The sequence below is a fragment of the Pinus tabuliformis genome, chromosome 7 (genome assembly GCF_031772625.1).
Source record: "Pinus tabuliformis cultivar Carrire ecotype Pingquan chromosome 7, CPIR1, whole genome shotgun sequence".
NCBI lineage: Eukaryota > Viridiplantae > Streptophyta > Pinopsida > Pinales > Pinaceae > Pinus > Pinus tabuliformis.
In genome coordinates, this window is record NC_142293.1 from 1,288,383,016 (window position 1) to 1,288,396,375 (window position 13,360).

Consider the following 13,360-nt stretch of genomic DNA (forward strand, 5'->3'; position numbering starts at 1 on the left):
GGAAAAATACCTGAACTTATGACAAGCAAAGCATTTAACTTTGCTCATGTCCTTTTCCTTCTTCCTCTATGAAGATGCTCCTCCACCCTAGGTCCGCTTGGCCTTTGCTTTGCCCTTTTTCGCTTGTGGAGCAAGAGCAACTTCGTCCTTCTCCTCACCGCCCTTTCGATGTCCTCTAGTCAATGAATTTTCCCATATCTCCTTCTAGGAGAAATTGTCCCATAGTCGGCTCCATTCAAGTGTTGAAAAAACTGGTATCCACTATCAGTATTTTCATGTTGAAAATAAATGGAAATTTAAATTTTAAGTTTGCCTCCAAATCTATTAGGTCGGTTAGGCCCCCAAGTCGCACCCATTCAACCCTCACATGAAGGCTATATAAAGGAGATCACTTCTCCTCATTTGGACACATCAAATTGCTCTCGTGCATTTATGATCCAGCGAAATTACAGGAGGGCCGAAATCTTAGGAAGAGGCCAAAATTTCAGTGACTTGAATTTTGACATGGTACTTTCATCATGATTTTGGTTACTGGTTTGGTTATTATTCTGCTATTGTCATTTATGATGTATAGATGAATATAGAAACTCTCTCTCTCATAAAGAAGAACACTTCTGGGTTTCCCCCTTGTAGGTTTTGCCCTGGCTGTGCCTAATTTATGTCTCTCTTGTCTCATTGTTTCATGATTACTACTCTTTCATGTTTATTAGTTGATGTTTTCCTTTTGTATTACTGCCTAAATGATATGGAATTTAATGCTATGTGAAAACTAATGTTTAATTGATCATTGCAGCAATTATCATGTGAAGAAAAACCTAATTATATCAGGTACCCTAGAAAATCAACATGGAATCAGAGCTGGTTGAAGAGCAGTTTGAATGACAAAGTTCAAGTTTTTCAAAAAAGAGGTCGAGTATCAAGGAACAGCGAAGAAATTTTTTGAAGTTGAAAGTGTGTGTTGGCCTATCTAAGGTAACCCTATTGTGACTTAGGCCGAGTTTCATGGTAAGTTCGTATCTCTATTACTCAAGATCTTGAGACTTTAATTCGTTATGGTAATCTATGATTCTGAGGACCTTATCTCTATAAACAATGCATAAATCCAAATGAAGTTTATATGTGTATTGTCCATGGTATTATTCAAGTTTGTGGTACTACTCGAGACCGAGCCTCCTCATTTATTTCTGTGACATCTAATCTTTGTTGTATCATTTGTGATCATCATTATGATTCATGCAAACTTATATTTGGCTCCAATTACTGTTCATAATCTCTGTGGATATATGCAAGTCAAAAGTGCAAGTTCTGAATCTCGAAAACTAGGATCCAAGCCTTTTAATGATCCTTGTAGCCTAAGCCTAAGAACGAGCTTCTGTAAAATAGCAGTGAAAGTTTCTGGAGAGTTAATACAAATGGACCGAGCTCCTTGTACAAAATAAAGGGTCAAGTTTTTCAAAGGTAAACTTCTTATGCAATTTGGAGTTTTGATAAATTCAACCTCAACAAGGTGACATTAATTTCAAAGCTAATCTTTTGTGGAAATTTGCAAAGTGTTTATGTAAGCTTCCTCTGTGGTATCCGAGTATTGATTTTTGGCATCTGTCATATCTCTGTTGTGCGAGCTTCTATCTGGCACAATTATCTTATGATTTGTGGTATTATATCTCTGATTGTGCAATACTGATCTAATTTTCTGAGGTATTCCTAAGATAGATCGAGAAGCAGCTCTGAGGCAACCAAGTTCACTCTAAGGTCAACGAAGGATACATCTGTAAAGAATTCAAAATTGGTAAAGGACTTTCTTCTGTGGAGGATTAAAATTTCTGAAGAATTCAAATCTATAATATACTCCTGAACCCAAGCCTGCCTCTCTATACATAAAAGAAGGACGACTTGCTTTGCAAAAGGATCGTCCTATTTGGAAGCAAGAAACCATCAGAATCCATGTTCCTTTGAAGCATGTAGCCTTGATAATCAAAAGTCATGGCTCCCTTTCAAAACCTAAAGTATGATCAATTTGAAATCTCTTGAGATACCTAGGATCTGGAAAATTGAAATGTTTGTCCTATGAATTATGGATAAATCACTAAGAATGATGAAGTTGGAAAATGATTGCAAGAATGAGTGGGTTGGTAAACCGTAGATTGATTAGTTGATCAATTGTTAACCCTATCAAATCATTGGGGTTGGAAAACAAAGCCTTGATTAATTATTTCTGCATATATAAAGGAACCCTAGAATGATCTGGCATCTTGATGATGAGGTTGTTTTGCAGGTTGGATTCAAGAGGGCTAAAGATCAAGAGGCAGTTGTCTTGAAAAGATAAGTATTTTATATTTCCTTTATTGTTTTAATCATTACTATCATTGGCTTGTTTATGATTTGCAAACCCTAGGTAGGGCTTGAAGATGAAAAATGGACCGAATCCTGGAACTGATTATGTTCGAAAGAAGAAACCTTATCTTCTTGATGCTAATATGGACTTATTAATGATATGGACTCATTGATGGTGATGTGGACTCTTTAATGATATAGAGTTATGGATGATGTGGATGTGAACTCCTTATTGATGTTGATGTAAACTTCTTGAAGATGTGGATGATGGACTCCTTGATGTTGTGAACTCTTTGATGTCAATATGGACTTCTTGACGATGTGGATGATAATATGGTTCCTTGAGGATGGTGATATGGAATCCTTAATGACGAATGATGTGTACTCCTTGTTGATGATGATAAGTACTCCTTGCTGGCAATGATGTATGACTCATTGATGACGTGGATGATGCCACTGGACTCCTTGATGGTAATATGAACTCCTTGATGCTTACTCGTTGATGATGTTGATAATGATAATAAGGACTCGTTGATGATGAATTGGACTAGACTCCTTGATGATGATGATGACCTGGACTTGTTGATGATGTTGATGATGATAATGACGACTCGTTGGTGACATGGACTCATTGAATTGGACTAGACTTGGACTAGACTCGATGAGGATAATGATCTGGACTCGTTGATGATGGTGATAATGATAACGAGGACTTGTTGATGGCATGGACCATTGATGACATGGACTCGTTGATGATGAATTGGACTAGACTCCTTGATGATAATGATGATGTGGACCCGTTGATGATATTGATGATAATGATTTTGACTTGATGATGATATGGACTCCCTAATAATATAAATGATGTGTACTACTTATTTGGACTCCTTGGTGATTTGGACAAGATCAACTTCTTGATGATACATGAACTCAGTGATGATATGATGATGATGATATGGATTCCTTAATAATAATGATATGGAATCGATGATAATGTAGACTCCTTGATGATGATGAAAGATATGGAATCGATGATATTGTAGAGTCCTTGATGATGATGATGATTCGTTGATAATGTAGACTCCTTGATGATGATGATGATGATGATGATGACATGGACTTGATGATAATGTAGACACCTTGATGATGATAATGATGTGGAATCGTTGATGATGTAGACTCCTTGATGATGATTATGATATGGACACGATGATAATGTAGACTCCTTGATGATGATAATGATATGGAATCGTTGATGATGATGATGATAATGATATGGAATCATTGATGATGATGATGATATGGACTCCTTGATGACTTGGACTTCGTGAACTCCTTATTCATGATGAGAACTCCTTAATGACGATGTGGATTCCTTGATGACATATACTCCTTGATGATGTGGACTCCTAAATAATATCAACTCTTTTATTATGGTATGGACTCCTTGATGATATGATGCGATTGAGTCGATCAGAAAAGGCTAACACACTCTCAAAAGATACATATTATCTTGATTGTTTCTATTGATTATTTCATTATGAGTCTCTTGGCTTGCTTGGTTGTTCTTGTTCCTCCATAGCCTCCTAGTGAGGTTTACAAGTACATAATGGAGACTGCCAACATGTGGAAATTGTTGGAAATATTGGAAGAACAATGTGACAAAAAGACTCGTGATAGGCTTTGTACTCAGAGGGAGCAAACAAGATTAGCCTGATTGAAGCACGTCTCTATGAAGATGATTAAAAGTTTTGAAGACCGGTGCTGATCTAGATATGATAAAGATGAGCCCATGATTTTTCTGCTACATAAAGGACTTTTGTGTAAGAGGGAGTTGCTTTTGTAAAGGCATGAGCTTGGTGATATCTTTGGCACAATGGACTGCAGGTCCATCGACATCTCCCCGATGAATGATTTGAAGAAGCTGCAAGACTCTAATATTGACTTGGTTGATTCTCTGATTGGTTCATTGATCTATCTGATGATGTTTGTTTCCATTGAAGTTTATTATTACCTGTTGAACTCGATTATGGTCTGTTGGAATCTATGGTTGTTGATCCCTGCTTCTGTGAGAAGCCACTTATTCTCTGTTGGATTCGACTATGGATACTAATATTCACTTTTGTAAGAAGCCACTTATTATCTGCTGGATTCGACTATGGATATTGATATTTGCTTCTACTAGAAGCCACTTATTGTCTGTTGGACTCTACTATGGTTGTTGATGATTGCTTCTATGAAAAGCCATTGTTGAAGTCTATCATTAGTTGCTTGATGTTTGCTTCTGAGAGAGGCCCCGATTGAAATTGAATGAACAAGCTGAATATTGTTCGCTGAAATATTTGAGATCCACCATGGCTACATTTATGATGATGAACTGGTCGCTAATGTTTATGTGCAGAGACTATAATAACTGAGAATTCCCTTGAATAGGGAGCACTAATTACATAGCATCATGTTATGGACCATCTGCTCTAGGCTATGTGCCGTGAGACCTTGTGGTCTGAGAGATGTATTGTTGATTCCTCATGTAGGTTGTGTGTTGTGAGACCTCGTGGTTTGGGAGATGTATTGTCAATTCCTCCTGTAGGTTGCGTCGTGAGACCTTGAGGTCTAGGAGATGTATTGTTGATTCCTCTTGTAGACTGTGTGTCGTGAGACCTTGTGGTCTAGGAGATGGATTGTCGATTCCTCTTATAGGTTGTGTGTTGTGAGATCTTGTTGTTTGGGAGATGTATTGTTGATTCCCTGTAGGTTGTGTGTCGTGAGACCTTGTGGTCCAGGAGATGTATTGTTGATTCCTCCTGTAGGCTATGTGCCATGAGACCTTGTGGTTTGGAAGATGTATTCTTGATTCCTACCTTAGGATGTGTGTTGTGAGACTTCTTGGTTGAGGAGATGATTTGAGATGGATGTTATGTATCTTTCCTTATGATGAGACTAATAATCTCTCCCTTAGGTTGTGGGCTATGAGACCTATAATTGGTCGGGGATATTAGTCCTGACAAAGAGAGATTTGTATTTGTGATCGCTTCCTTAGGCTATGGGTTGTGAGGCTATGATTGGTCGGGAAGATTGATCTTGAGAGAAAGAATGAAAAGTACCTCCCTGGCTAAGAGGGAGTGTTGAAAAATATGGTAGCCATGGTTGGTATTTTCATCTTGAAAATAAATGTTAATTTAATATTTTAAGCAGTGTGGAAAAAGTCGCGATAAAATCGACAAAGTCCGATTTTTTGGGCTAGCCGATTTTATCGGCCGACTTTTTGGCAACTTCTTCGAAAACGAAAAAAAAAAATAGTGATTTTATCGAAAAAGTCGCGATTTTATCTGGGTCGATCGAAAAAATCGCGAAGCCCACTTGGGTCGCAAATAAGGGAAAAGGCCAAAAAATCACTCATTTTCACTCTTCTTTCTACCATTCATCCCTGTGGAGAGAGGAGGTGTTTGCCATTGCCCAAAAGGAGGAGATTTACTAGTTTTGTGGTGTGGATTTAGAGATTTGTCCATTGCTCAATGTGAGAGATTCACGGTGCCGATTTGCTATTGCCAGGTATGTATTTTAATTTCTCACTCAGTCTTTGTTGCACAAATGGCTTCTTGAATCTTTCTATTAGCTTGTTTTTAGATTATTTTTGCTTAGAAATTTGAATCAAAACATTGTTTAGTATCTAGATTGAATCAAAACGTCAAAATGTTTAGATTGTTTACATGTTTCAACTTTCAAGAATAAAAAATTCAAACCCTTGTTTAGTGAATCTGAGTGTGTTCAAGTGAGTGAGAAGAGGCATTTAAAATTTAAAATCAACAATTACATTTGTGTTTACTTCTTATGTGATGGGCATTTTTTAAGTTTTTTCAAAAAAAAAAAATGTGCCCTAGGTTCAAATTCAAGTTCAAAGTTTCAAACAAAATACCAAGGAATTTGGACCCTATGTGGGAATATGGTGAACCTAATCCTATACCCGAACCTGGGGTGGTCAATAGAATGTATTTGACTTGCAATTTGTGTGGCAAGCATATGTCAAGGGGTGTCAACAAATTAAAATTCCATCTAGGGCAAATTCTGGGGCAAAATATAAGACTTTGTCCAAATTCAACTCCAAAATCATTCGGCATGCCATTAAATCATTGATGCATAAAGAGGAGGGCAAAGACATCAGGGCAACGGTAAAAAGCCAACTTGTAGGGGCCTCAGGAGTGGGGGGAAGTGAGAGTGGTTCTTCAGCATCACATTCCACACCCACATGTCCCAACCCCTCAGCTTTCTCATCTTTTTTTGTTCCTAGAACCACACCTAGTGCACAACTTGGCATCAAATCGGCACTTAAAAAAAAGGGAAAGGCAAAAGTTGAGGAGGATGAGGAGGAGGAGGTGACACCATCTAGGATGGGCAGCAACAAAGGACAGTGGCCACCTCTTTTATTTTCTTCTAGAGGACAACAGAGTCCATTTGTAGCCCCAAGGGCATTGCCATCTTCCTCTAGAGGAAAAGGCAAAGTCATTCCCTATTCCCATAAAAGGGGCAAAGGATCTCAGTGATTGATTACTTTATGACATGTAGATGACTCGTGATATACATTTATTATATTTTTTGTTGATATTTTGACTCTTGAGAGTTGAGACTGAGTCAGGACTCAAGATTCAAGACTTGATTCACTATTTTGATATGTGATGTAGCACTAGACTTCATATACATATTATATATTAACTTTCTTTCCATGTTTACGTGGAAATGCATTTATTTGATGTTGTGGGCACTTTGGATGCTAAAAAAATTTAAAATTAATGAATATTTTTGTATTTTTTTTAAATTTTCCCGACTTTTTGCCGATTTTTTCAAAAACCTCCCAACTTTAACGACTTTTTCAATTTCTGGACCCTTGCCAATTTAATTCCGAGGTCGACTTTTTCCACATTGATTTTGAGTTTGCCTCCAAATCTATTATAGGTCGATTGAGCCCCCAATTCGCACCCATTCGACCCCCACTTGAAGGCTATATAAAGGAGATCATTTCTCCTCATTTGAACACATGAAGGCCGAAATTTTAGGAGGAGGCTGAAATTTCAGGAAGAGACTGAAATTCTAAGGAGGGACGAAATTTCCAGGACTTGAATTTTGACATGGCACTTCATCATGATTTTGGTTACTGATTTGATTACTATTTTGATATTGTTATTTATGATGTATAGATGAATCTAGAAACTCTCTCTCACTCATAAGGAAGAACATTTTTTGGGTTTTGCCCTGGTTGTCTGCCTAATTGTTGTGTCTTGTCTCAATGTTTCATGGTTACTTCTCTTTCATGTTTATTAGTTGATGTTTTCCTTCTATATAACTTCCTACATGATATGGAATTTAATGCTACGTGAAAGCTAATGTTTAATTGATCATTGAAGTACTTATCAATTGAAGAAAAACCTAATTCTAGCAGGTATCCTAGAAAATCAACATCAAAAAGTTGTTGACGAGCAAAAATCTTGTCCACAAAAGTGGACCACTGCTTCATGCACCCCTTCAAAGCAACTTTGACGAGCTCTGAATCATGCACAGTTTCCCCCACAGCTGCAAGCTCATCACGAGCCTGCTAGACCCTCATGAGATAGGAAGTCACGGTCTCAGATCTACCCATTTTAATATTGTTTAACTTTCCCGCAGCACCATTTTTTTGTTCTCGTTTGTACTCTGATAAAGACCGGTCAGAGCTACCCACATTTGTCTACTAGTATCCTTCCCTGATATGTGAGGAATTATATGATCCCTCACACCATCCAAAATTATGCAACTCGCCTTCATGTCTTTGGTTCTATGTTCTACTGCTTATACTGGAACTAAAGGAACCTGCACATCTATGCTTACTAAATCTTAGAGATCATTCATCTTCAAAATCCAGGTAATTCACTCCTTCCAAGGGCTAAAATTTGACGCCCCATCCACCTGTCTTCATATCCCAAATTGTTTAATGATGCCATCTTCGCAAATCAACCACGGCCATAAAACCTTGCTACAAAATTTTTATAAATAATTTTGTTGCAAGAAAAAACAAAAAAAATTGTTGCAAACCCTCGTGATCTCAAATCTCTCTTTCAAAGTCTTCTAAATGGCTTTGATACCATGTTAAATTTCTAATGCCATTCAGATTTATTTTCTCAAGGCAATTTAATTTATCCCCAGTTTATTATTTATTTACCCAAATAATAATTGAATCACCAAAAAATAAAATCATTGGTACCTTTAACTTTTAGAATTAAAAATATGCAGCGGAAATAAACGAGAGAGACCAATCACACATTGCAAAAATTAATTAACCCACAAACAATTTTCGGTCATTTCATTATCTAGAAAATTTGGGTTTTTCGACCCATGGAGATACAAGAATAAATACAATATGGAACCTGCAACTCAGCGCCCTCAGAATGAATTGTGTCCAGGTGAATCAGCCTCAAGGAGATCTGCCTCCAAATGAAATTGGTCACAAGGTGGGCTTCCACTCAAAAGGTACTTTGGTCAATTTGTAATCGGGGTGCTTATGCTTGTTTGTTTTTGGGAATTTGATATGGATTATGGGATGATCTACAAGAAGGATGGGCTTTGACCGCAATGATGTTCTCTCACCTCAAATGGAGGCCCAAGGGTTAATATCTAACACTAGTCCAGTAGGACCTCCCTTAATGGCCCAATGGGTATAGGAGGGGCACAAATTGGGAAGCCCAAATTGAGATACCGTAGTTTCATCTATCTCTATGGCATACTTAACACTTTCCATCATATATTAAAAGCCCTAATATCACCTCCATTCTTCAGGTTCAACTGACCATTGGTTCTTTGGGATTAGGCACACATATGTCCACATACTTGGCTAAGGCCTGGGAACTTGGCCCTAGGAGGTTGATGCAACTAAAAGAAATAGAAAGAGCATATCATGGCCACGAAAAAATTAAAAGAAAGAAAATCAAAATGCAAAAGATGGCTAGGGACTTACAAATTCAAACATGGGCAAAATCCTAGCATGAGATCTACCACACTGATTATGGCCATCACCTGGTTCCTGAGCACATGTGGCTCCATTCTATCAAAAGAAGGAACCCTTGCATGTCCCAACCCCAATGATCAATGAACTGACTCATCATTAAGGGGTAATACAACTACCATATCATTCAAAGCAAGCTCTAACCCTTGAGCTATGAGTAGTAATACAAAGAAAAATCAAGAAAAAGTAAAAGGCACACAAGAGGGGTGGAAAAACAAAGGTCGAGTTGGTAACTCATGCATCCACGAATGCTCCCTCCTCACATCTATACACTCGGGATGTGGGCACCCCCATCATCCAGTCCCTTTAACCATGGCACTTGGCCATGAAGTCTTATCCCCTCCATCATTATTATTCACTAATACCTATCAATTGAAGGGTGGTCTATGGAAACGCTACTTCCCCTTGGGGTTGGAAACACCTAATAGGGTTGTCCTTTAGCCACTCCTACTTGGGTAGAAAACACCTTACAAGATCATGGTCTTGATTTTGGAAAGGGATCCATATTTGAAGTATTAAATAGCCCATCACATTCAAGCTCAGTTCACTTAGATGCAATAATGATCTCTGTCCCTAATGACTGGTTGTTTTCACTAGAATCTGCGTTGTGATTGTCAAGTGATTCAGTAACCCAGGTCTTGGGCACCTTCTCCAGAGGTACCCATGCCCTTAGAGAAGTATATTGGTGCAAATAGGTGAAGCGTTGAGACTCTTGGGCCTCCTAGTAGCAACATCAGATCACACATGTTCTAAGGCACCTCTTGCACCTAAAAAGTTGGATCACTTTGTACAAGATTTGATGATTCTACAGGATGACACACTTGGACCTAGCATGCCCCCAAGTCGACATTAACACCAATTGATGGATGGAAGTTGATTCAAGGCCTAGATGAGGATGGTCTCACCTTCAAAGACTAGGGAGGGCTACTTGCACCTAAGAAGCCCTCAATGTTGGAGTAGAGGAGGCCACTTTGAGCAATTAGAGACCCATGGAGACCCCTTTATCGTGCCCCAATTGGAACTTGGGACAGCACAAGAGGCAATGAGGTTGATTTGAGGGCCAACCCTGAAATCTCGAACTACCTTAACAACTTGACTTCTTCCTAGTGTTGTTTGTCCCGAGTATTCTACTTGGCTCATCAAAATTCGTCAGTCCTTATTACCAAAAAAAATTGAGATGTGCCTCGGGAATTTAGACAGATGTGAAGGAGAGTAGGCTAACTAGGGCAGAATCTTTCACGTACGAAATTAATTAGAGAGAAGGGTTCTTACAACCCTCAAAGCCTCAGCTCACAAAACAAAAATATCCAATTCAATTTTGATCATGCTAAAATGATTCTACCTCTCCTTTATTTATAGATTCCTCATGTGGGTCTCTCTCCCACTTTTTTTGCCCCCAGCTACCCCAATTTTACCCAATGTTACCCCAAGACATTGGGTAATGGATTCCCCTTTTATCAATGATTATAGCCTATGGGGTTGGATAGGTTACTTCGTCCTCCTTTGGCTAATTGCATTATATTCCCCCCTTCCAAAAATTGCTTGCTCTCAAGCAATTACAAATTCGAGGTCTGCAAAATTTGTTCTCCTTCCCTTGTTGTGTCCTCTTCAAGTAGGTCATTCCATCTAATAAGATATTTTGAGATCAACTTGCCCCTCAACCTTCTTTCTAGAACTGCCATGATTGCTTCCAGAATTAATTCCAATTGTCCTTCTTCATCCAAAGGGCATTTCTCAATGGAAGTAGTGACCTACTGCCCAATGGCCTTCTTAAGACATGATACATGGAAGACGGTGTGAATTTTGTTGTCTCCTGGCAATTATAGCTCACAGACTACCTCACCAATTCGTCGGAGTACTTTGTAAGGTCCGTAAAACCTTGGCTTCAGTTTTTCTGCATCGCTTTTCTTGAGTGTAGATTGTTTATATGGTTGCAATCTCAAGAAAACAAGGTCTCCTACCTCAAAACTACATTATGTTTAGTGTTGGTCCGCATATATCTTTTGGTAGTTCTGGGTGGTGTGTAGATTCTCCTTGAGTAACTTAAGAATGTCTTGGCTTTCCTGTATCCAATCTTTAGCTTTTGGGGCCCTGTTATCCTGAAGGCCAAATCAATAAAAGACAGAGCGTCATAGCCATATAGCGCTTTGAATGGGATCATCCCAATAGACAAATGATAAGTGGTGTTATAACAGTACTCCCCAAGCTGCAAAGACTTGATCCATGCCTTTTGTTGTCCCATCACGACGTACTCTATGTCAAAATCATAGGCTTGGATCTTACTTACCCATTTTTGTTGTCTTTCATTTAGGTCTTTTTTCTTCAAGAAATGATGTAAGTTGTTGTGATATGTTTTGACTACAAACCTACTTCCTACCAAGTATTGTCTAAATTTCGCCAAAGTGTGCATAATGGCTAGAATCACTTAGTCATATATGAAGTAGAGTCTCTATGAATCTTGGAGTTTCTAACTTTCGAATGCAACTAGGTGTCCCTTCTACATCAATATAGCTCTTATCCCTTCTCTTGAGGCATTGCACTATAATACAAACGGTTGGCTAAAGTCGTGAAGTGTTAATACCGGACATGAGCTCATCACCTCCTTGAGATTGTGCCTTATCCGACTCTTTTGTCCATCGAAAGCTCCTTTCTTTCAAATCTGTCAGTGGGGCACCTAACTGCGAAAATCCCTTAACAAATCGCCTATAATAGCTACAAATTCCAAAGAAGCCTCGCAACTCAGTCATGTTCCTTGGTGTAGGCCCATCCAATATTGCCTAAATCTTCTTTTGATGCACCTGCACTCCTTGTGCACTGATAATATGCCCCAAATACATAATGTTTATCATCCCTGATTTGCATTTTGATGCCTTAGCATATAGTGACTACTTCTCCATAATGCTCAAATCTCATCCAAATGTCCTAAGTGTTCCTTCCACGTTTTGTTGTTATATAAGGAGGTCGTTGAAGAATACCAATATAAATTTCCTCAATTGCTTGTTGATGATGTTTTTCATACAAGACTAGAACGTGGAGGGAGCATTGGTTAGCCCAAACGGCATGACCAAAAATTCAAAATGTCCACAGTGACATCTAAAAGATATCTTATGCACATCTTGCCCTCGAACCCAAATCTGATGGTATCCTAATCGTAGGTCAATCTTTGAAAAATATATAGCTCCATGTAAATCAATCCAATATTTCGCAGATCCTGGGAATAGGGTACCTATTCTGCACAGTATTTTTGTTTAGAGGTCGGTAGTCAATACCTATTCTCCATGTGCCATCCTTTTTCACCAAAACCACCAATGAGCAAATGGGCTTGAGTTGGGTCTAATGTGGCCCATAGCTAGCAGTTCCTAGATTACCTTTTCTATTTCGTCCTTGAATTTCTTAGGGCATCGATAAGGCGTGGTGATTACACTTGGCTCCTTCCTCCAATTCTATGGTATGTTCAAACCCTCTTTTAGGAGGTAGTCCTGGTGGAATCTCGCCAAATACCTAGCCATGCTTATTCAGCAATAATTGAATGTCTGCTTGGTACTTAAGTTTACTATCAAACATTTTTCAGCTTGTAACCATACATTCTACTGCGAAAGCTACATCCCCGTGCCTAAATATGGCCTCCATTCTTTTAGCTGAAACAAGTTGGGGGCCGCCATTAGACATACGTTTGTACACAACCTTGCTGCCATTTGATGCTTTGAATTCCATCTCCATTGCTTGGTAGTCCACTGTTCTTTTTACCAACGAATGTAATCACTGAACTCCTAGTACAACATTGGTATCTGCGAGCTCCATTACATAAAAATCATTAGTGAATGTATAGTTACCTAGTGTTATCCTCAAGCCTCAGACGTGGGAACATCTTTGTGCAAGCCAGGTTGTACCCATCAATTACCATCACGTCAAAGCCCTAGAATTCTTCGGTGGGAATACCCTTTCTTGCTACCAAAGTTGCAGATGAAATTGTGTAGCTCCTCCATCAACCAAACC

The 13,360-nt window shown here is 38.7% G+C and overlaps 1 protein-coding gene across 1 annotated transcript in view; it reads right to left on the reverse strand.

Annotated features, from left to right (window-relative positions):
• LOC149252209 (SUMO-activating enzyme subunit 1B-1-like) overlaps positions 1-13,360 on the reverse strand; it is a 313,309-nt gene that overhangs the window by 251,901 nt on the left and 48,048 nt on the right. The gene's annotated exons all lie outside the window — the stretch shown is intronic.